The 25,365-nt window shown below is 35.7% G+C and overlaps 1 protein-coding gene across 3 annotated transcripts in view; it reads right to left on the reverse strand.

Moving 5' to 3' along the window:
• Positions 1-25,365, reverse strand: part of SLC16A7 (solute carrier family 16 member 7) — a 75,078-nt gene that overhangs the window by 41,460 nt on the left and 8,253 nt on the right. The window contains exon 1 of one of the 3 annotated variants that reach the window (XM_058022527.1): positions 17,014-17,048. The exons of 1 other annotated variant lie outside the window; for it this stretch is intronic. The gene's annotated coding sequence lies outside the window, so the exon portion shown is untranslated. Of the gene's footprint in view, positions 1-12,062; positions 12,303-17,013; positions 17,049-25,365 lie in introns of those variants that run through there. One more of the 3 variants, XM_058022528.1, reaches the window with a different exon arrangement.

A 25,365-nucleotide genomic window follows, 5' to 3' on the forward strand; every position in this document is an offset into this window, starting at 1 on the left:
ATGAAAACAGAAACACTGATTAAAACAAACTCTGCCCTAATGGGCTCCAAATAAATCTGTATGGCTTTTATGTACAGAAAAAGCACGGGTACTTTCTTTCCTTTTTCCCTAGTATAACTTACTGATTCAAAAATCATGTCTGTAGAATGCCACATGCATTTACTGCACCTTTACATGATGAAAGAAGCATATGATGGAAAAATATATTTAAGTTGGGGGTTTGTGCCTGTGTATACAGGAAATGCTACAAAGTATGTAGATCATAGTACCTATGGAATGACATTTCAATGCACAGAGTTTTTTATTTGGCCTTTGTAGGAAAAAGTGTGACTGGCCCCTGCATAATAAAGATGACTGTTAAAGATGCAGCACTGATAAATCTTGAATTTTTAGGAAGAAGGACATTAATAGAATGTACAGATTGCCACAGAAAGTATCAGAGAGGAAAAAGATGAAGTAAAGAGTGTTGTTTTCATCTTCAAAATGTGAATAAAGCTATAACTCCTCTGCAAAGCAAAATAGGATTTTGAGGTGGGAGCACATGAGAGGATATCTGGCTCTGGCTATTTCAGTATTTCAATTGGCTCTGCTTTCTATCTGTTCTGCATCAGATCCAAACCTGCTGTGTAGGGTCAGCTGAAGTCTTGAACACATTTCCAGCTCATATACATTAAAAAATTAGCTATTAATAATACCCACGAAAGCTGAGAATATTTTAAATGGTACAATAACATAAAGTACTATTTAACTTCCACCAATCAAAAGAAAAGCATAACCTTTTTTAGCAGCATCCCTAAATAAGACTATCTTTTTCATATGCCAGTTCAGTTTCATTAAAAAGAAAAAAAATAGAAATGCAAAGATGATGTACAAATTCTGAATGCAAGTGAATAAAATGTTTTCTGATACAGACTTCTTCATTCACATTTCTAGAAAAGACAGAGCGGGGATTCCATATTGTACTGATTCCATCAGTAAAATAACAGAGCAGAAAAGCAATAACATGTAATGCAAAAATCTGATTTTGAATGATGGCAAACTTTTAAGTACTTTTGATACTTTTAAGTACTTTTGATACTTTTCACACCCTACGTTTGAACAGGCAGGTAAGTGGTGGTTTATGGATGTTTATGTACCTACCTCCTGCAAAATAAAGCATCAGTGCTCACTGAACTTTAAAAACCAAAAGCTCCCCTGAACTTCATTTGGATTTGACAGTTAATTCTGATCTGGAAGGCTGTCCCACATAAACAAAGATAAAATCTTTTTAAAACAGAACAGGTACTCTAATAATTGAATTGTTCTTAGATATAAAATTAATAGATTGAAATTTTTCACTTAGAATATTTATACTGTTATACTGAATTTGTACCATTAGAAAAGCCAAACACAGAACTACAATACAGGTCTTAAATAAGAATACTTGACCGAAATTGTGACCAGAAGTGCTATAAGAAAACATAAATACAAAACCAACCAAACAAGCACTCTTGTCATATAAAGTTGAATACCTTCTGTGATTCAGGAAAAAATACATAAAACAAAGCACATCCTTTGAGGCACATAGGACAAAAAACACATGTAAAGCTAAAGGAATACTTTAGTAGATTTAAGGTTAAGATTAAGACTGAGTGATTACTCATTACTTAGTGCTAAGCAGATGTATTTCAGACCAGTGGCAGAATCACCTAACATAAATTTTTCTTTTGTGAATGCTCTGGTTCATCTTGATTTCTTAAAATATCAAGAAAAAAAATCTCCAGGAAGAATATACTACATCTATCTGCATTTTTCATTGCTATGGGTTGCTTCTAAGTAGGTTTTGGAAAAACCCCTTTTCTGAGCCTTGAGTCACTCATGTTCACCCTCTGCAGCACTTTTATATCATTCACTGAAATTCACTGTATTTTGGCTTCTGCATGAGGAATGTGTCCAAAGCTCATTGGAAAATATGGTAATGCAGACACTGTGGAATTATTTAGTGGCTTATTTATTTGGTGATTATAATAAAAACATATTTTCAAGTTAACACAGGTAGAAAGAAAATCTCTACAAACATTATCTTCCTCTAAAAACCTAAGAGAGTGAAACAGGACAATATCCTCTGTCAATAATAATTATATAATATCAAAAAATCACTCAAAATTGTGAAAATTACTTAGACATAGTGTTGACATAGGCTAAAAAAAAAAGGTTGTACTTAGGCCTTCCTCATAATCACATAAGGAAAAAATAACTTACTATTACACAGTTCACATTCCCAATATATAAAAGTCTTTATGATTAACCTATGCACACTTACACCTTACTTCAATAAACTTTTTGTCTGTTAACAGAGCAAAGTGATGGTTTATTAACTTTAATATATATTACATACCTGCTCTGATGTGAAATAATGTACTATCACCCTGCCATGTACTGCCAAATAACTACAAAATCATTGGTAATCGCCAATAAAGCATTTGAAATAAAGTGCTTTTTTAAGCACAGAAAAGATGGCTCTAGGGCATATTTGCATCATGGGACTGACTTAAAATGGCTCCCTAAGAATTCCAGATGGAGTCTTTATCCCTATCAATCACAAAGAAAAGACCTATTTTATTAACAAAGCATTATCCAAAATAGAATTATTCTCTCAGTTCCAGGATATTACACTTCACAGAAGAATGTGCAGACAGGTAAATATAATTTAATATAATAATTAGTCATATATATTTGTTTTATCTGGATATCAATGCTGAGGAGCTGAAAGTGAAAAATATGCAGCCTTTCTGAATTACAATGTTTATTTTATAAATAGCTCAATATACCCAGCACAGGACACACAGAGCACGGAGATGTACTAAGTCTTTGAAAGTGTACGTCAGCTCTTTCTTTTTGTAACATATTTCCACTCCAGTATGAGTTGATTGGTTTGCACCAAGTTGATTGACAAATTTAATTCCTCCTTTTTTTTGAAAATTCTTGCTTTTTTATAGATTCCACTGTATTTATTCTTTTATCTTAATGATTAATTTTTCATTTTCTGTACTTATGAGTGCACCAATAATATTAAGTACACACCTGCAAACTTTTAATTATATGCCTGCCTTATAAGCACAATCGTCCAATCAAGGCAATGACTTGGGTTTCTGGTAACCTGGACCCATTCTCTCATTCTACATCAAGCTTTTCTTGTATTTTTAGGCAAGACTTTCAACTCTCAATTCCACAAGGAGCTTAATAATGTGCATATATCCATCTGTATTTCAAACAAAACATTTAGACTCAAGACTTTTGCAAGCTGGTTGTTGTTACAGTTGTCTAATGCCTGTAGAGGAAAGTGAGTCACTTCAGGAAAACCCAAAGTCTACATATCCACCCCCAAAGTGGCAATTTCTCCTGCTTAGAGTACATTTTGTTAGTACTTGTATTTTTAGCAGCCAAGGAACATGAGAGCATTTTCTTCAAAATAGAACAATTTTATCAAGATCAACTGACAATGTCATCCTGAATAGTCTCTGAATTAAAATTCTCTCCTGGAAGAGAACAAATGATGACTGGAATCTTCTTCCATAGAAAGCGAACTTAAACATTAAGAAATGTCCTAATTAGTGTCCAAGTTCGTAAAAAAAGGAACTACCCGCGTCACTTAACAAAACCAAGTGTCGCACAATATTTAACACGTAACCTCTAAAATGTAGAACAGTTCAGACGTAAAAAATTACCTCATGTTGCTTATTTCATATACCCAATGAGAGCAAAACATCCAGCATAATAAAAGCTGTGGCACTTCTGACCATGCTAGAAGCAGAACTTTAGCCCTATAGGCCAACTAGGAAAAGAAATTTAAGAGTCTTCACTATTATACAGCAGTTCTTTGAGGTGCTGGCTACTAGTTTATATATATGCTTATTTTTATTATCATATACCAAGCTTACATATGAAACATACTCCTTTCTGTATCAAACTTTATTATAGTGAATTAAAGGACGATGAGATCTGGTCAAACACATCTCCAATGCAAATAGCAGACAAGACCATTCTCTCCAACTATGAAAACCCCACAGTTTAAGTGCTTCTCCCTCTCTGTATATGTGTGTGTGTATGAGTGTGTGTGTATATATATATTATTGGTGTTGTTATCTTTGTTCTGGCCATCAATATATTGTCTATCAGCTTCTTCTTTCCTCATTCAGTTTTCAGTGAGAGCCTATGTATTCTATTTAATGAAAGGTCCCTAACACTGTATTATTTTTGCGCTTTGAAGCTGCCTTTTGCACAGATCACTGTCACAACTTACTTAACCTATCTGCATTTTTAAAGCGTTTCTCACTGTGGCACTGCCACCAGAGTGGTGTCAACAATTAAAAAACAGCAGGCAGGCTGTCTGCAGGTAGGCAAGGGAATCTATGTGTTCAGAATACTGTAAGACCATGAAGTTTCTCTTGAACAATCAAGGGCAACATAAAAAAAAGGTTCTGCATAAAACTTTCCAAAATGAGAGTGGTAGAGGAGAATCCCAAATTTCACATTTTTTGTAATGTATTTATTTTCACTTATTAATGAAAAAAACATCAGTGTTGTGTTTATACAAATAGCCTACCTCAAAGGAGAAAAGGTTATTTCAGAAAATTCTCTCTCTTCCAAAATGAAATGAGATTAAAAGAAAATTTAAATAAAATAAAATCTACAAAAAACATGCAAACTTCCTCCCCCACAAAAAAAATCATTAAACTCCCATTTTTTAATGCAACTTTTTCTTTCCATTTAGTACACTCATTTAAGTTTTATAAATGCATATCCTTTGCAAGATGAACAAGTCTGTTTTTAGCTGAAAAAGAGACAAATAAATCATTAAAGCAAACATTTCAGATGAGAAGTTTCAGTGATATGTGAAACCATTGCAGATTAAAGCTAATACTCCAGTTTTTTTAAAAATATTCCCCTTTGCCTTCAGTACAATCTTGGTGATATCAATGCCAATCATATTTTTAATTGCAAGCAAATGAAGCCTAGTAGTAGTGTTAATTTGTTAACTGTATGCTAGCAACAGTCCCTCTGCAGCTCATCTCACATTATTTTTCCTAGGCAAAGAAATACATATTCCTGATTATTCTGAATACAACAGATTCTGTCTTCAGCGGGCCAAGTAGAAATCCAACACTGAAGTCATTCTACTGGAAAAATATGACATCTTGATTTTGAAAATCTGGAATAAAAATGTAGCAAAAATCCTTTCTTTTTATATATTGCAAATGAAATAATCAGTCTGTAAAAAAGTCTAGTAATCATCCTGAAATCTCCTGATTTACTGGAAAAATTGAAATCAATGCTGGCTTTGGTGTTACACATCACTTAGCTGAAACTATACATGCAAAGTCCACATATTGAGCACTTATCAAACTATTGCCTGTTTGCATCTTGCAGCATGAGCAAATCCTTCCTTAAAAGACACACACAGAGAAAGAGGAGCAGATTAGTATTTTTCGGTGCCAAAGTAGAATTTACTCATTAAAAAAAAAAAAAAAATTTACCAGGAAAAAACAGGAAAGCATTCTGAGAGATTAGCATTGCATACATAACATTTTTTGAAGATTTGGTTTCTTCATCACATTGTCTTATTTAAACAATCTCCTATTTCTCCAATATTTTAGTATTTGCGCTAAACTCAACTCAAGGATCTCTCAGGAGGCCTCAGCTGAGATTTGGCACCACAGCATAACAAGGTCACCTTTTAGTCTCATGACCAGAGCTTTTGGTTCACCCTCATTGACCCTGCCTGTACTATATTCTGAGTTAAGTCATGCAAGGAGGTGGAAAGGATTATGCAAGAAAATGTGGGCAGGCTCAGCAACATGTATAACCTTATGCACTTCTTAGAAAAGAAGCACTCGACTCTCCCCTCCCAGCATGGTTTGCATATTCTGTGGTGTTCAGCTGTCATTTTCCTTCTGTCCTTTTCTGGTCAAGCCAGATACAAATCCTGTGCTTTCACACAAAATTAAAGGCATCTTTCTTTTCTACTCTATGGCACAGTCACAGGTATTTTAGAGAACTATTTGTGGCTTGCTGGCACCCTGAAGCACTTTTTCCAATAGCCATTCTCACCTCAGCTGACCAGCACAGAACAACATGCCATTTCTGGAGAAGAACTGCCACGCCAGAAAGCTTTCAACTGTGAAATCATTCAACAGATATAGGAAACAATATAGCCAACTGGGCAAAACTACTGGGTTTTATTTGGAAAACTTAATAAACACAGAATTTCAGGGATATTTGTTAGTCAATACTTTCTTCTTCAAGTGGTGAAACACTAGACTTAGGTAATTTTTATTCTCTGTAACAGTTTTCTTACTCTTTAATTAATTTCCTGGAATCCAGCATATATCCAGTTCCTTCTTTACAGTTATCAGATTTGTTATTTCTTGCTAGAAATACAGATGCATGGGCCTCTCCAAAACACTGCTGGCCAACACAGTATGAGCACAGCCACAGCTATAATGAAGAAAGCATAGCAGCAAAGCTGTTTTTTACCTTGAACAATCAGATCCTGAACCAAATTAGAGAGAAATATCAAAAGGAGTTAATAACTAGGACCAGAGGAGAGAAATATCTACCATAAACCTTTTTTCCTTCCCTTAATTTCAGAAGTCTTAAATATAGGGCAGGGGGACAAAGAGGGTAGCAAACCAACCAAAAAATTTATGTAAAACTTTTCACATGCTTTTCTTCACATTCTTTTAATAGCAGTGTCCAACAATTAAACCTATACGAAACTTGGGCGGTGGATTTATTTTTTCGCCAATATGTCTGAGACAAAAGTTATATGAAACATTAATGTTGATGACAAAGCAATTGAAAATAAAAATTGAATTAAATAGGTAAACAAAAAAAATCAATATTATTTTAAAACTTGTTGAAGGAATTCTCCAGCTTCATTCACTGTTTGATGCATGTCTGTCTCATCTGTGCATGCAAATGCTAAAAGAAGCTTCTCTAGAAAGAGTATCTTACAACTGTTTAGGTTTCAATGAGGACTCAGAAATTATTTTTTAAATCAACTAGTTATTTAATGAATCCAAATTTCTCAGTGGTCAACTCATGTCATGCCGAAGTAAAGACTAATTTTCAGAAACTGTAGAAAACACATTCTGCAAAGTAACATGGTATAATAAGGATGTAAGGTAATAGAAACATGATTCCATGTATGCAAGACACTGAACAAGTATTTCAAAATTTTCTCTTAAATCAGAAGTCATTAAGTAGCAATGATGCTCATTTCACTTTCCAAATATAAAACTGAAATTTTCATTTTAAGCATATATATATGAAACTTAACCTTGATAATGCAAATGAAGAATAGGATCAAAGTATTTACTATCCAACACATTATTTTATATGTACCCATTATTTTATATGTACCAAAACCAATTTTAGCATGTCATGAAGTAATTTAAGCATGGTATGTAGTATTTTTTTGAAACATGAGCAAAAAGGAAAATAAAGTACAGTGAGAAACATTGAAAATTATGTTAAAAGGTATAAAAGCAAATCAAAACCAGACTTATTTTAGTTCTGTTCCACATAAGCCCAGCAATAATTCTACATCCTGCAAAACCTGCTGCAGGACTTCAGGTACAAAATTGTTTGCTGCTACCTGACAATAATAATTAATGATCCATCAAAAATGGTGTGGAAGTAAATTTTATACCAACAGGAAACATGCTGAACCACCCTCAGTTGCCTGAATCCAGACAAATGAAGCAAGGTATGCTGTACTACAGCACGGCTTAAGAACAATTTTCCTACTTGCATGGTATGCCTGGGACAAATACAGCCTGAGGTTTCCAACAACAGACATGTTGTTATTGTGGCAACTGCACAGGGTAATAAAAGAAGCCTTGTGAAAACCACATGTGACAAAAGTTGAAAGGAAAGTCACAGTAAATAACTGCTTCCCTGAATCTGGGCTAAAAGAATAGCAGTAGCTATTCTTTTAATTACTTTCATGACTGCTTGTTATTCTATAGATTACAATAATTCTACAATGAAATTGTTTTTATTAACAGGTCTGCACATCATGCTAAATGCTGAAATGAGAAATTTGTAAAGCAAGCTTGAGGCTCAAAGGATGTAGTGACATTTGATTATTATATCATTATAGCATCAGTTCATTATCCTTAATGGACTTCATCCACACTTACAAGGCATAGGTAAGAAAAAAAGTTGGTTGTCTATTCATAAATATGCTGAGATGATCAAAAACTGAAAAAAGTTATATATGCCCTTGAGATTTCCAAAATTTTATCCTAATAACTGTTTAAACAGGTAAGGCATTTCTGATTTTTAATACAGAGATGAGGAAATTTGATGCAACAGAAATCACGGTGAAAATAAATCAATAAAGAACAGGAGACAAAAAGATAAAAATATGTACAAAAAATTTTTGAAGAAATGTATGATGTAACAACAGGTAGCTTTGCGGCAATATTAATGCAATGCAAATAACTTTTATAACTTGTAATGCTTTCAACATTTCTTCCTGACATCTCCTCCCAAAAATACTGTCTATAGAAATCTAGCACTTCCAATGCTGGACATATCTTTTCAGTTCTGAACAGGCAGAATCACGTTTGTACTGCTCGTACTGTACAGCAAAACAAAAGATTAACAAGTGGCTAAGTGCCAGTACCTAGGCACTTCTTAAGTAGGCTACACGTTAAGAAAAATCCTCCTTATAGAGGATTATAGAGTCAAACACACTTCAGAAATAATAGTACTCACCATGAAAAAAGAAAGCAGTGCTTTCAAAGCAAGTTCAGACACTGTCCTCTTAAGAAATGAGGAAGTATTAGAAGTAAGCCTTCATGTGAAAAAACAGCTCTCTCTTGCCTGGCATTTTGAGATACCACAATGAGGTATCTCACAAACCAAGATCTAGCTCACTAGTTTAAAATTACCCTCAGATTCATCAGCAATGTTTTTTGTGTGATGCCCCACTATACGGGGCCATCAGGATACATACATAAGGATAGTTATTCATACAGAAAAATATTTTCAACTTCTTAAATGTTATGGGTAGCAGGGAAAGAAGAATGAGGACTTTATATGTAGCTAAAAAACTACATTTCCCATGTAACATAACAAAATTAATGCATACCTACTTTTCTGCGAACTTAAGCCTGAATTGCCCTTCAGCAACCTGCTCGAAATTAGATGTTCCCCAAGAACAGACATCAACTGTTACCTCAGGTTTTAGAACTGATTTGTTGCCTCATCAGATATAGATGCAATAACTAATGAAGCTGCATTTCTGTCATTGTTCTGTTTCACTGTGGTATGTATAATGCTTCTATTTGGAAAGGACTTGTAATTTCTCTTCAAATCTTCTCTTTCAATCCTACAATACCTGCCAAATATGAGCCTTACAGCATGATTTGATTGCACACAGGGCTAGCAGCACATTTTTCCTCCGTTTGCATCAACTGCTTAAATTACAGTAATTTTATTTTGAAACTAATGGTATTCTCCCATATATAAAATGTTTCTGCTTTGTCAGTCTGTTTAATCAGCACTACACAAGAATACTGGGCACTTGAGCCTAAAATTATGTATATCTGCATGCCATTTTCTTTTACTTCTATCACACAACTAATTCAGCTGCACTATGTGGCCAGATGTTAGTACACACTATTGATCTACATCATTCTTGCCAACTTAAAAATTAATATCATGGGATAGTTTTGAACAAATAAAATACTTATCAAGGGACAGAAAACAACCTGTTTTATGTGAAGTTTGCAATGCATCCCACATTTTTTTTATATAGACTGTAATTAACTTCAATATTTTCATACATTATGGAAAGTTTTCCTCATAAGTCAGAGATAAAATATTAAATAAAGATTTCAAGTCATTTAACTTACAGAAGGAGACATCCAAAAGCCCAGACAGCCCAAAATGGTTGTTTTATTATATCCCTATTTTAGTACAGCAATGGTCTACTTGTCATTAGTGATTTAAAGTGTCTGTAATGCCATGTTTGGTTAAAATACTCTAAAGATTCCCAGTTCCATCAGATGGGAATTTCTCTTTTCCATTTTCTTTATTTCTCTACTCAATATCTTAAAGTACTTCTTTGGTGGGCATGAAAGTGGATGAAATGAAAAATTCCTTCTTCCTCATACTATGCTTATTCTTCTGATTTGCATAAGGTGCAATTTTGTCCTGAAAAAATAAAATTTTTCAAGTTGACTTTTAGCCTTAAGATGAGTGCTTTTAGCAACAGGGAGAAGGATGATGGCTTTCTCTCTCGCAGCTTGAGGATTTCTGCATTGAAATAGCTGAACTTGGCTAACCATGCACCAAAAAAAGCTTTTTTTTAATCTTATAGTCCCATCCCTTTGTCCTAATCCAGAAAAAACCAATAGGAAGGGATTTTTGGCTGCTTCTCATGGAGCCTTCTTCATGATATAAATCACATAATTCGTACCAATTACCTCCTCAGTTCTTTTGCCTTTTAACTGCATGTTTCAAGATTCCACCTGACTTCGTGTCTGCCATCACTCCCTTTGAGCAAGAGTCAATCCTAAGGGGCTCGCAAAGGCTTTCTTTCCCAGATCAAATGTCCTAGTTTTGCTTTTCTGCCTCCTTCTCTTGACCTAATGCATCCAGCACATACTGCTTGAGTGGCACACCACCATCAGGCACTCAGCTGAAGTTACAGTGACCTCAGACTGAAGTTATATGAACGTGCCATTTTGAGTTTAGATTACGTTTCTCTTTTTCTGGTGCCCAAATTCAGATGCTTTCATTCAAGGCCTAGCCAGCAGCAGAGACATGAGTTACCTCCTAAGTTCTAGAAGTGCACAGCCTGCCAGGGGTTCCCCTTCTACCACAAACCCAGGCACCCAGGCTGCACCAGCAGGTCTGCACCTCTGCCTTCTCAAGGAAGCGCACGCTGCAAAGCAAACACACAAGCCAAACCCACTATGTTATCTAATGAGTATCAGGTTCTTTTGCAATATCACATATTGCAATCACATTTCTATCACTCTTCTTTCACAAATACCTGGCATTTACCGTCAACCAGGGAAAGCGCTTCAGCTTTAACGAATCTGACAGCAGCGAGGGAGGGTGGAAAAATGAATTAACACTTGATACAGCCACCACAAATAGAGACCAGAATAAAGTGAAATACATGAAAAAGCTCCTCACACTCAATCTAAAGATGATGTAATGATATCAGTCACATACTCTTGCTGCTCAGTGTCTGTGACATAGTAAAAACACAATGATGTAGAGAAGGATAGTAGGTGACAACTATGTGCTATTTCCCACAATACAAGCATGATGACCTACTCAAATAAATGATAAAGTAAATTCTTTAATGATGCATGGTTTTAGGCAAAACTATGAAGATTGAATTATATTTCATTATACTTCCTAAATAAACTTTGAACCTTGCCTAAAACCTAATGGGGGGTGGGAGCAGGGGCAAAACAAACAAAAACTATTACCCTTTCCTTAGAAATCCAACTCCTCAAATAATCCTAACAACCACATCAACATTCCTTTCTCTCAAAACAAACATTAAAAGGGTGTTTTCATGGTATTTTATCCTGCTCCCACAGGTCTACATTTCAGAAGTCACTGTGAATTGCCCTTTTGCAGTCACTGTCAGAGCATTTCCTGATTATACTGCAAAATTAACCATTTTTAAAAAGGGAGAGTATTATTTGCAAATGTGGGAGTAAGTCCTTAGAGACAGTGATGTCTCTTGACACAAAGCAATAGTATATTCGATGAAATATAAAACAGTTGGTTAACTACCAAGCATTGTAAATGAAACGCTACCAACAAAGTGCTGATTTCTTTCAACAATATTCCCCAAAACAAACCCCAAAAAACAATCTCATTATGAAGTCCTAACAAGGTCTTTATTCTTCTCTCGAGGAAAAACTCCTCAATGATTCAGTGACACAAAGACACACTAAATATTTTTCTGGGTCAAAGCTAGAAAGCCCAACACACCCAAGGACTGAATTTTAGACAGGAAAGTGACTGTGAAGTGCACCTACCCCTTGTGATTCATGCTTGCAGCTCAGCTACATGATGGCTCAAGAGCATAACTACTGCTGTCAGGCTGATCTCATGAAAAGGAGGGGTATGTACAGGACAGCTGGCCAGCAACAGATGGGAATATGCTGTTCCATCTCACAGGTTGGTAGACTTCCTGTTGCAGCACATGCTGTCCAGAAGGAACTCTAATTCTAATGCAGCACCGGTCTTCCAAAGGAGGCCTGGCTTTAAGCCACAGTCAAGTCCTAGAATTTAAAGAACTTCTTAAATTGTCTAGCAACTCCTTAAACAGTTCAGGCATTTATAGTACAGATCTGTTATTTGTGTTGAGAATTAATTAGTCAGTTCTTTTAATTCTTCTTGTGTGTTTGCTTTAAGGCGAAAGGTTTTATGAGCAGAACTTGATGTAACTGCTGACAGCTTAAAATTTTTTGGCCTTAAAGAAGAAAATTATTTAATTTTCTAATAACATGATAAATGCAAGAAGGTCACAATCAGTTGCAGTCACTACGAGGATTATTGCTTTTGCTCATTCTGCTTCATGGTAACATTAGTTTTGACCACCAATTGACTTCTAAAATAGTTAAGCTGCATTAAAATCAGACTGTTGTCATTGCAATTTACAAGGTATTTAATTTATCTTTCATTCATTCTCTTAACACCAAGAATTTAATTTTTTTTTGATGTTCCAAATTAAATATTACTTAAAAACAAAAAAGTTAAACTCATTTGAAAACTCAGAGAAACAGAAAATAAGAAACCAGTTCATTCTGTCCTTCTGAGTGGAAAGAAATTAATAAATTAAACATTCATGCCACTTCTCATTATCAAAGTGTCTGGAAACAACTGTAGGGAGCTCATTCCATTATGCAAACTCACCCTGACCCAACTAGTCATTGTGTGTTCATGTAAAGAATTACCATATCATCTCCTAAAAATAGAGCTATTGTTGTGGATAAGGTTATCTATACCATAAAAGACAGTATTCATTTGTAGTGCTACATTCAAACCAGTGGTTAACTTATGAGACACTAATACAAATTAATGGAAAAGCAGGTTAAAGGGGATTACAAAATAGGATTTGGTTGAGAAATATTGCTTTTTTGCATTATCAACTGTGGCACTGTGTACAAAGTGATACAAGTTCACAGGGTACAACAAGACACCTTGATTTCATACTTCACAGATTATTACAAATTCTATGCAAACAGTGCCTGTACAATTCTATACATTCACATAAGTGCTCAATAGCATAATTTTTTCCTTTTTTCTTTTCAAAAGGCTTTCAAGTAAAAATTATAACATATTAACAGTGATGTATAAACTCAACTCTGTAGTAAATGCTTTTTAAGCACACAAATTTCAAATTAGAAAAATGGGTATGGTCTAATATTCATTAAATACCATTTCTGTATTATGTATTTCCCTTCTTTTAAACTAAAATATTAATTCACAGAAAGACATACACAGTCTGACATTTTGAAATGCCTCCTGACTTCAAAGAATATCTGCCTAAGAACAACCATCAATGTTTTACAGTTTCTTCCTCATTCTCAACAAGTATTTCAGTATTCAAACTAAGGGAGCAATTCTTGTGAATACTTATACACAGCATTCTAGTACTTGAGCATATTCTTCCTAGACCCCACAGCAGTATATTTCACTGTGCAGAGCTTTAAAGAGGGTTTTGATGAAAAAGAGACATAACTTTGCATAATATGCTCTACAAAAAAAAGTCCCTGATACTCAGAGTACTCACACTAATAAAATTAATATTCAGTCTAAATGTTTACAAATATGAAGCTTAAACAATGCAGAAAGCTAGAATTGAGTTTAACTCACTCTCTAAGCCACTAATTTGTCCTCACCACAAATCAGAACATCAATATAGTTCTACTCAGAGAAATAAGTTGAACTTGCTGAATTAAATACTGCTAGTTTAATGTTTTCTCCTTTTCTGCAACCTCAGAGCCAACCCTTTTCCTTTTTTGTGGTCTCTCCACTCTTAAATTTGAGGTCTACAGAATACCAACAGCTTATCAACTGTCAAATATTTTTAAATTATTATTAAAATAATTTGAATTATTTGAAGGACAAATAAAAGTATACTTCCATAATTTCCATAATTTCCATAATTCATATAATTGGGGCATTCAGTAAATATAGTTTCTGTATCAGCAGACATCATATACACTGACATTTTTGTGATTACTGCAATGCATTAGTTATGATCTACTCTTGCTAAACATATAATATTAATTTGCTGTACTATAATGAAAGAATAAAAATTTAAATGGATATCTGAAGATGGAGCTAGCGGAGAGATTTGTCAGTTTTAAGAATCTTTAGAACCAAACATCACAGATGGCAATTTTATCTGTGGTTGATGACCACTTCCATTTGTCTCTCCTAGAAATTGATTCCATCAGTTTTTGCTGTGAATCACCAGATGGCACTTCTCCCTACTCTTAAGAGTTACCCTCTGAGCGTGTAGGAGTTAGATCTGGGACAAACATTTCCAGCTGAACTGAGATGCTGTTTAGATTTGGAGATCCTTACCAGAAAAGAAGCACTTGTCTTGTTTCAATCCCTCTCTTTAAGTGAAAATATTCTTTCTTAAATTAGTTGCTGTAGACAAGCTATGTCTACAGAAGTGGAAAAAAAAAGTAATAAACCCCCCACATACTTTTGTCCACACATATGCACTGCCCTGACCAGGGACATTTTTAAATGAATTCTTTCACATTCTCCACATGACTATATTTAAATCTGCACTTCTACCTTGAATAAAATAATATTGACAAAACAAAATAAAAATGTGCTGAAAAGTTTGTCCATTTCTAAGCAGCATTGTAATTTCGCAGCTTCCATTCTGGCTATGTTCTTCAAATAATTTCTCTCCCTTGTTTCCATGTGCATTCCATGGGAGGAAAAAAAACCAGAAAAGTATGCAGTCATGGCAAGAGCTCTCAGTGAAGTACAACCATGATTCATTATCACATACTAATGGGATATCTCGGTGGAAACGCCATAAAGCAATGTTTAAACATCAGGCAGTGATTGTTTTATGCCTGTAACTGCACTGCACACATATTTCACTCTCCTGCTTTCCTCTGTTACATGGGTCAAGCACAGTGCTTCCTTTTCTCTGGGACTCTGGGGAGAAGAGAGAGGCTGATTTGGATTTTTTCCCCCCCACTCAATTTCTTTCCTTCTTGTAGCTGTTTAACGGGACAGGGAGTTGTAAATAAATTTTGTGTGGAAATCTGCAAAACTCCAGGTTTTCAGGAAGAAAGTTAAAGCAAAAGGAATTTTCTTTACACTGAAACTTCACTAAGGTTGCATGCAGCATCATGAAAAGTCATTTTTTCAAGCATGACTCCTTTACACAAGGACTTGGGGACCTCTCTACTATTACCCTGTAGGAATACCTTTCTGTTATCTCCTGGTTTTGCTAACAGTCAAGGCAATATTTTTAGTGCTGGAGAGCTACAGTACATCAGTACTACATGAGAGTGGGACTTTGAGAATATACACTGAAATCTTTTGTTTTTACCACATATTACTTCTTTTTCGATCTCCCAACTGATTTTTAGAAACATTTTATGAATAATATTTCATGTAGATTTATTGAGAATTATATCATAAACAAACACAAATGAAAAAATATAAAGCAAGGTATAAAATATCCATTGGAAGTGCTTGGGGACTCCATTGAGGAGTTTTATCTTTTTTCTCTTTTAGAATTTGACCCACTGAAGTCCACAGCCTTAGTGTGTGATAAGCCCCTACAAAGCTTCTGACATCAGAAGGGTTGTGAAGATGACAGCCAAAAGTCAAGCCTCTAAGCCACCAGCCTACCCTGGTGAAATCAAAGACAGCTTTAATCTCAGTTTTAAGCTCAGTAAACAAAGATTTAGACTTTAAGCTTTGATAACCAGGATGACAAAAAACAGCCCCCAAAATCACCAGGTTAACTCCATGAAATAAACTCAGCAAATTTTTCTTCAAAATTATGTATAATCAGCCATTCTAAAGCTTGCGGACTATTTGCAGAACTGTTTAGGTTGGTGGGAGATTTTAGAGTTATTATAATGAAAAAAAAAAACTAATTGAAAATTACTTCTGCACTTGATTCTAAGGAATCTAATAATTTGCAAGCACCTATATATGAAATGAGGCATACAACACTGAGTTCTGATACTGCAAAAGACTGAAACGGAGTTACTTGTGTCAGTAAAATACACCCCCACATTGTTTGCTTTAAAGCAACACCTCAACCTTTATTATAAAAATCTCTGGTGTTGGAGAAGAACTGTCTGTCTGAGTGCTCAGCGAGAATGAATAACCTTCATTCTAGTGCTTGGTTCCATGCAGGGGGATTATGTTATTGCTCCCCTCCCAAATCCCTATGAAAATAAGATGTTTATAATGAAGACTGAAGACTTGTCTTGTAAGTAAAACTGATGTTGCATTGATAAATTAGGTGTTACTTTAAAACACATGACATTAATTATCCCTATCTGACCTAAGCTACACTGATGCTTCCCCTTATTTTAACTTTCTCTTTAGAAACTCATCTTTGAAGTCCTTATTTTCTCAGAAATTTTGGCAACGTATATGAATAAATATGTCCATCAAATCCATAGAGTTTGGTTATACTGGGAATTGTCAGAATACAGCATTCAGTTGTCAATCTCCTTCTTATAATCTTCCAGGAGTGGACAGAGTATAAGAATATTTTTTCTTTGAAGTGCTTCACACTGTTTTGTCAATACATGTTAGATAATGATTAAAAAGCCAACAGCAAATCCTGCGCAACACGTGCTGGTGTACTGACTTGTCTTGCATTTAATTACTCAATTAGTTTTGCATGGATTACCACAGTAATCTGAAACTACCTATTGCTACTAAATAAAGCTAAAAGGAAATAGAAAAACAGCACATTACCTGGCAGAGAGCTGCTGTCCAAGACAATAATCGGAACTTGAGATACAGAGCCTTTGTTCAGTTTGAACATTTAAAGACTCTTTGGAGATCTGATTGGCTGATTATCACACATGATGTTTGGACAGTTTATTTTGTGTGACCAATGGCCAAACCTACAAACATCTCAAATTACTGAGGCGCAAGAGGTTATGGTGAAGCTCAACAATCAGAACACAATCCCTCAGAAGGATACCCTTGGTTTATTAACATTCCATCACCTGTTTAGGGTTTCTTTCACAGCTTCTTTGTCTGACATGAAGGATTTCCCCTTAACAACTCTGTTCAGTTTCAAAATTCTATTTAGGTGTTATATGTAGCCTTTTAAATGAGTGCTAATGTCTGGGGGCATCTTAACATAGTTTGTGTCTAATGCTCTAGGAGTTCAGCAATATATAGTGAGGCTGGTTGGGAAATTGCCTTTTATAACATACACTAAGATCACATTAATATTATTTTGTTTAATGAATAAAAAGTGTAATAAAAATGCTCGAAAGATCATCAGTAAAAGCTTAAAAGGAAAATTAGAGGCACTTAATGCAACTATCATGCTGCAAAAATCCAATTTTTTCTCATTTGGACAAAATTTTCCAGCAATTAACAGTAAGTGTGCAATTAACTTAGATGTTTTTAGACTGCTCAATTAACAGTAAAAGTATAAAATACTGCATAAGGCTTTGTACAGTAATTAGAAACTTTGTATTAATAAGCAGTATTAGCCATGACAATATTTTAAAAGCTGTGTTTTGCTGGAGATAATGCAGAATTTCCTCTAGAGCTCCAAAAATTATTTTTCATTATTTCTTAAATTTAAAAAAAAACCTCACTATTTTTGTATAGGAATAAAATGGAATCATCTGTAGAACTGATGATAGAATAAATACATTACAAGATAGGTTGTACCTAAGACCAGATCCCACCTTCACATAAAAACTCTGAGCAAAATGCTTTTCAAAGTTCACATCAAAAGCCTTTTCTTTGTAAATGCAAAAATGTTGTAAACTATTTTGCTGGAAAACCAGGCAACAAGGTGTGCATGTCCTCACAACTGTTATTTTCTATCAGTCTCCCACTTGCCTTGACCCAAAAAATGCTGGAAAGGATGAAACAGCCTGGCCAAAAGAAACAGAAAAACAATGTGATGACTCAGGCTGTAAAAAAAATTAAAGCTTTTTCTTGTCCTAGATATTCACTAAGCAACAGATATTAAAACCTCAAAGCCCTTAGAAGCGCTTTATTTGGAAATTTCTGGCTGCCTCTGGGACAGATTTTATGGGCAAACTGCTGTTACTTTCACTACCCACAACTTCAAATGCTCATAAGCAAGAAGCAATTCTCAGAATAAATTTCTTAATCTATATGAAAATAATGACACTAATGACAATCTGCATTTCTAGGATGTGTGGCAATCTCACATGAAAAGTAAAACAAGGTCTAGAATTACTGAAAGCTAACCCAATAGGAGACTTGCTTAAAGAAAAAGGCCAGCCTATTAATGAGAAAATATTATCATTTAATTGATCTCTGTATTGTCAAAACTTTAATTTGAATCTGAAACAGTTCTTTTGGGAAGAATGAAACATACTGGAGAAAACACATGGCATTGATAGGTGAGCCTCTGATGCCAAACTGTGAGAAGGATACTGGCAAGGGCTGTTCATCTCTTCACTGAGGACAACAGCAGGAAGGGAATGTGTTTGCTGACACCAGCACACAAGAAGGGGACAACAAAGGAAGTAAACATGGGTTACTGAACTCTGACAAAGACCCTGCAGTGACAACAATACCACATTTCCTATAATTGGAGTGAAGTAGGAAAGGAGGCATTGTTACTGCTGGACACCTTCTGTTACATTTTGACAGCGTGTGTTTAGTCCTGGGTACAGCTGCTCACTTGTGTCAGCAAAGCTGCTCTCCCCCACTGTGCCCACAGGCCCTTCCTTCCACAGGATCCTCGTCCCTCCCCAGGCAGGGGAAGAGAAAATCACCGCTGGCCCCAAGATTTCTGCACCCGTGAGAAGCAGCCACGGAAAGATGGACCAACAGCAGGCACCACGGCAGTGTCTCCAGGGATGCTGACCACAAAGGCCACACGAGCAAGCACAGCACAGCACCAACTTGGCATCACCATGGGGAACCAGAGTTGCCTTTTGTCCAATGACTTCAGACAGCAGTAAGGACTAAAATCTGTGACAATCCTGCGGCTGAGCTTTTTAAATTCAGGGAACTGAGCACGAGGCAGAAGGTCAGAACTATCACTAAAGTGTACTTCTAAGTTACAGAGCTAATTGCCGTGGGCATGCCAGTGGCAGACAGCTGGCCTGCAGTCCACTGTCAGCTTGAACTTGACAAAAACAAAAGTTAATACAGTCTTGGACCATTTCTGTATAAAAACATATCAATATCAAGAGGGCTATTACACAACTCACCATATGAGACTGTATCCAGCAGCGCATTTTGTGAATAGTAATGCCAGTGGAATTTTACATCTAATAGAGATCCAGCTACTCAAGAGTTCCTCTGAGAAGGGTGCTTAGAGCTGGCTCAGTTTTTGCACCTTGCTGCCCCTTCACTCATAGGCACATATTAAATGTAACTATTCCTCCCTGGAAGAGAGCCAGGCACCAAAAGGAGAATTTCTTTTGGGATCTTCAGATTAAACTGTTAAAATTGAAGTAAACTCATCATAACCATTTAGTCTGGCTGCTGATGTGAACTTCAGCTCAGGTATTCTACACCCTAATATCTGCTTTACTACTACTTTTTAGTAACAGACACATGAAAAGAAATAATCTTTGCTGCATATGCTTGAGTGCCTCCATTTATACTGCAGCACAATTTTTCCTTCTGTCCCAAACCAAGCCTTCTTGAAAGAATGCCCTAAATTATCAGTGCCAATAAAACCTAAAGCTATAAAGCAGCTTGTTCTAATTATGGAAGTTTGGTCACAAATTGTTTTCTTTTGGTGTGAATTTTTACTTTTTTTTTATAACTCCAAGCAAAACCTAAGGTACTGAGTGATAATCTTCTTTTCTCCAACTAGTATATGCTCAAGATTTACACATTTTAGAGAAGATTTAAGCTTGTGATACAGATCTGCAAGATATTCTTTGACTTACACATAATTTGATGTTTTCTCATTTAAGGAGGAATCCATCACAACAATATTTTGACATTAAGAATGCTGACATCTGCATGTGATCTGGATATGTAGGTTTCACTTAAAATCAGTGGGCAGAAACAAAGTTCTGGGATATCCCTCCCTGACCTGTTTTAGACATGTAAGCTATAACAAAACGAAATGTGGCCTACAAGGGCCTATATCTCTCCATTATTTAAAGTACATCTGGAAAATTGTTCAATTATAGATGCATATCCTACTGAAGTCTGTGCTTGGATGAATCCAGCCCTGTATATAAAGTTGTAATACAACTTTTTTGTATTGCAGTGGACTGAAAAAAATGACCCAGTCCCTTCTTCCATTTCAGTATTTCTAAATCTTAAGTATGTTGGGGGAGGTAGAACAAGAGTTATCCTGTTGGCTTATTTAGCTCTTACAAAATAAGAAAGTGAAAAATTTATGCTCTAGATTCTAAAAATGTTCTTCCAACTTCTTTGAAGCTGATCCACAGCTTAATAGCATGATGTTGAAATCTGAAATTCTGCAATCTTTTCTGTACTGTTGAGAAAAATATGTCCAGTTTAGCTGAGTATTGCAACTCTGAAAAGCATGTGCTGCAAGACCCAGATTTTGTCTCTATGTTTGTAAAATGTGCAACTCAGGACTGCTGGATCACAAATATTTTTGTGGTTGTCATGGCTTCATAGAAGCCAATTTATGGAAGGTGCAGACAAACTAGCTTGTGCTTTGCATACCACAGACAACTATCTTTTTGAAAGTAAATCTTCAAGTCAAGCCTTATGCAAGAAAGTGCAAGATAGAAAATCACTGCCATATTAAGCAAAATAGTGACAGATTTCATATGTGCAATTTTAACTGACAATTTACTCAATTAAGTCACTGGATAAACCACTAAATTAAAACTTGAAAAATGTTCAATGCTTTACAGAACAATACAGAGGACAGCTTACCTTATGTAAAGGCTGGACACTTGCCCAGATCCACAGAATTGTAGGGATCATTTTTAGAGCCAATTTGTGACTGCACTGATTAAATTGCTATCAATTTTTATAATGCATAAACACTTTGTCTCATATTTTTGTGACATTTTTTGAGATTGTATTTCATAATATCTGAATATGTGGCATTCTACAGTTCTGTAAAAGTACCTGGTATGAAATACAACTTCTTCCAAATGTGAAATAGAGGCAGCAGAATATATTTGATTCAGGCAACAAAACAGGCTGTCTCTGATGGTGTAGATACCAAATATGCATCAGGGACTTTTCAAAATTTAACAAAAAAACCTACCTGTTTGCCCAAGATACTGCCAAATCTTTTTCAATAGGTCCAAGACTTCCATAAAAGATCCCTTTGCAGAACAAAAACAAAAGCAATGCTAATTTAAAAACTACTCTCTGTGAATTATTTGAAAAACATTATAACGCAGCCTGAATTTTTGTTGGCTTGGATAACTGCAGATACACAAGCTCTTGAGTAATTAGACATGCCATAGGGTGTGCCAGTACACAAGTTTGAGTGTGTTAGGTATGACGGAAATACAAATCTGAAAGGTTTGTTGCAGATCACATTGCCCAACATCCCAGCTTTCTGGTTGCTTCACAGCACCCTTCCAAATGAGCCAGACACACTGATGGGTCAAAAACCACCTGTGCATAAGTCACAAACACAGAGGTTAAAGAGAAATATCAGAGGTTTCCTTCTCACTCTTCCTCCCTAATCCCCCAGCCTCACCCAGCTGTCTCACCCCTCCTTGCTCTAAGAGCTCTATAGCTCAATAACATGCCAGCATACAAAGTCCAAGGTAAGGAAAAACTACTCTACAAATGACTTACAGCTTCTTCATCACAAAACTGGTACTTTAGGTTTCCCCTGGTTCCTTGATTTCCCTTCAGCTGTCCTCACTATCTTGTATTTAAATGCATCCATATGAATGCATAGATAATCATACACAAAATAAGAGAATACAATACCTTAGAAGTAACATTTAAGGCTACTCTGTCAGGGCAGAGTTTTGCTGTGATTATTTGAATATCACTTTCTGCCTTAAATAAAGAAGTATAAACTTAGCCACTAACATTCTTACTTTTTTTAAATGCTGCAGTAGCTCATGAAGACCAAATATGTTCAACTCATTAATATATGATGGTAATTTTCCTCTTTTGATCAGATCACTTTAGATGCTTATACTAATTCCATTTCTTTGTCTTTTACAAATTATTTGTGAGGGAGTGTATTTTTTAGAGTACAAAATATTTTTTCTAGACAGATCAGATAATGTATGTGAGCCTAATTCAGTGGAACTGAGTGTGTACATGAGACTGAGTATTAGAAACTAAAGGGTGTTTTTCAGAGGGGAAAGGATGCTGTGAGGACAAAATAAAAGTGAAAAGGATAATGAGCTTGAATGCAATAGCAGTATTGCCTTTAAGAGCATCATAATTTTTAATGGTATGCATGTTTTGAAAGCCTGTACCTCTTACTTTTAACTTAGCAATCCTTGTCATTGCACAATTATAATGTTAAGCAAAAAATACTTGTTTCTCACCTGTAAGAAAATGCAAGATGTTCTCCAGCTTGAAAGTTTATGATTTATGTACTGATATATAAGTTGCTAAATATGTACTATATTTGTTGGAGGTTCACTCAGATTTTCATCTGGATTTGGACCCTGATTAAGAGAGGCATTTAAAACAAGCAGTAAGTGTAGGTATATGCTATAGTGGGAAAATTGCAGCTGTACTTAGGTATGTATTACTAAAACAGACAAGCATAGTGATAAAAATATTCAGCAATTGAAAAAGTAGTTTTGTTTATAGACAAGAAGGAGATAAAACTCAAACTGATTAAAGGGTGTAATATAATATATTTCTACTTTGCCTCAAAGGGCAGCTATGCCGGCAGAAGTTTTCCCTCCTGCAGGATCAGCTCTTGACTGTAGCATCTACAAAGCTAAAGCAGGTTTATTTAATAGGTAAAAATCCACACAAATCCTGACAACTGAGGGTACTCAAAAGACAGAAACATTTTATGCAACTCCCAGCAGGCCTGAACACTGCAACAACAGAGCACCTTTCCATTGCAGCTTGCTTTTTGTTTTTGCACTCTGGACTAATCAGTTTCTTCCAAACCACCGCAAGCAGGTCTATTTGAGATAAATACAGCATTCTTAAATACCACAGGTGAAAGATGCAGATCAATGTACACTTTTACTGTAGCTCTACAGCAACAGGTTATTTTACAGATGGTGTCCTGGAAACCTCAGCAGTAACACAAACCATCTCCCAAAGGCCAGCCCAATGTTCACAGCTCCATCTCTTCCACTTATGCTGCAACATTTTAGGATTCAAATTAAAGGCAGTGCTTTGACAACCTCCACTTTGAGGCACAGTGTGCATTTTAGGTAGCTCATGCTGCCATGGCTTTCCTCAAAAGCAGAATACTGCATTGCTGGGCTGCCCAAGAATGAAAGCCCAGTAACCTGATAGTTTATATCATTCCCTCCTTCCTTCTCTACCTTCAAGACCTCGTGTCTTTTCACTGCTGTGAAAAGCCTTCCTACTCCTGCTTAAGGAATCACTGCAACACCCTCTGGATATTATCAGTTCTCTGAGACATAAAAAAAAATTAATTAGAAATCATCTTGAATATGCTTTTCTCTCTTTAGGACAAGAGTCTCTCTTGGTTCCTGTTTGCAGTAGAAAGTAGGCAGCCCATTTCTACCCTCAGCAGGGCCCAGATAAGCAGCTCTACCAAACGAAGAAACAAAGAGGGATTCCCTCTGTCAAAATCACAGAAGCAGAATAAAATGTGCCTGGGAGCATGAGTTCAACCAAATATAAAAGGCTCTGTGCTCAGTGGGGTTTGGTTAAATAAATCAGGTCCAAACTTTTAGGAACACAAACACAAACCATTCCCTTCTCAATGGGGTAACAGAAACAAACACACCAAGTTAATGAACGCAGCAGGGATTGACCAAACAGTTCAAACTCCCCTTTGGAACAGCGCAAACAGCTAAGAAGCAAGCAGCCTTAGCCTCTTGGCACAGGAAAACAGAACATGCTCTGCTTTGGTTGGATGACTGAAAAATTCCTTGATTACAGAAGTCCTCTATTCTAAAATGAGGAACTAAATTTGCTATTAAATGCCAACTAAAGATTCATCCATTCAGTTCTGACAGCTCACATGCCAAGTTAAAGTACTGGCACTGAAATGTCTCCTCCAAGCATTTGATCCTGTTGTTTTCATAGCCGGTCCAAATTCTGCATCTCCTCACACTCGTGTACTGCCAGCATCACCCATCAGGTACCCACTACTCCTTCTATGCACATGGTCACAGAGGCTCCAAAGAGGTCAAAAGGATCAGGTGGAAAATACATACACATGTGTATATGGTATTTATGGCTGCTTACTACAGGCTGTAAATACCATACTGCAACACTAGGACTTCCCAAAACATCAAAGCAATATAATTGCAGCCTTCCAGGACTTTCTTCATTTCCCCACTTCACCTCCTGGTATGCAACATGTTGCATAGTTCTTCCTGTTTTCACATCACCTTGTGTATTTGTATATATACGTATAATTTTTACTACTGGAAAATTATCTGCTCACTCATGTATATTCAGCTGCCATATTGAAAAGTAAATGCTTCCTTCAGACTAAACCAGAATGCAAGATTCTCTGCAAATAAAACAGCTATAACTGCTGTTCAAAGTACTTATAGGACAGGGTGTTCAAGATACAGTTATAACTTCTGTTTTCACCCAGTACCTGTTCATTAGTAGAGGGAATTGATTTAAAAGTAGGATTTAAGCTTCAGTTATTAAGAGATAACAACCTACTTACCCAGGATCCACTAATACAAAAATTAGAGAGCCTAATTTAGGTGGCTAATTTAGGTATCACAAGAGTATAGTCCTGCATTAAAAAACTGTTGTATTTAGACATCTGGGATAAAACTGGTAAATGGGGGACAAGAACAAAAAATAAGGAAGAAATTTGCAACTACCTTATTAAAGTTAAAAACATATCCTGGATACCTAATAAAACATATAATTCAGTGCAATTAAACTATCAATTTAAGTATAATAATTCCAAAGTAAGCTTGGATATGACAACTACTAGAGCTTTCATAATTTTTCAGGAAATACATGCAAGAAAATAAAATCACG

This window comes from Melospiza georgiana, chromosome 4 (assembly GCF_028018845.1).
Source record: "Melospiza georgiana isolate bMelGeo1 chromosome 4, bMelGeo1.pri, whole genome shotgun sequence".
Classification (NCBI taxonomy): domain Eukaryota; kingdom Metazoa; phylum Chordata; class Aves; order Passeriformes; family Passerellidae; genus Melospiza; species Melospiza georgiana.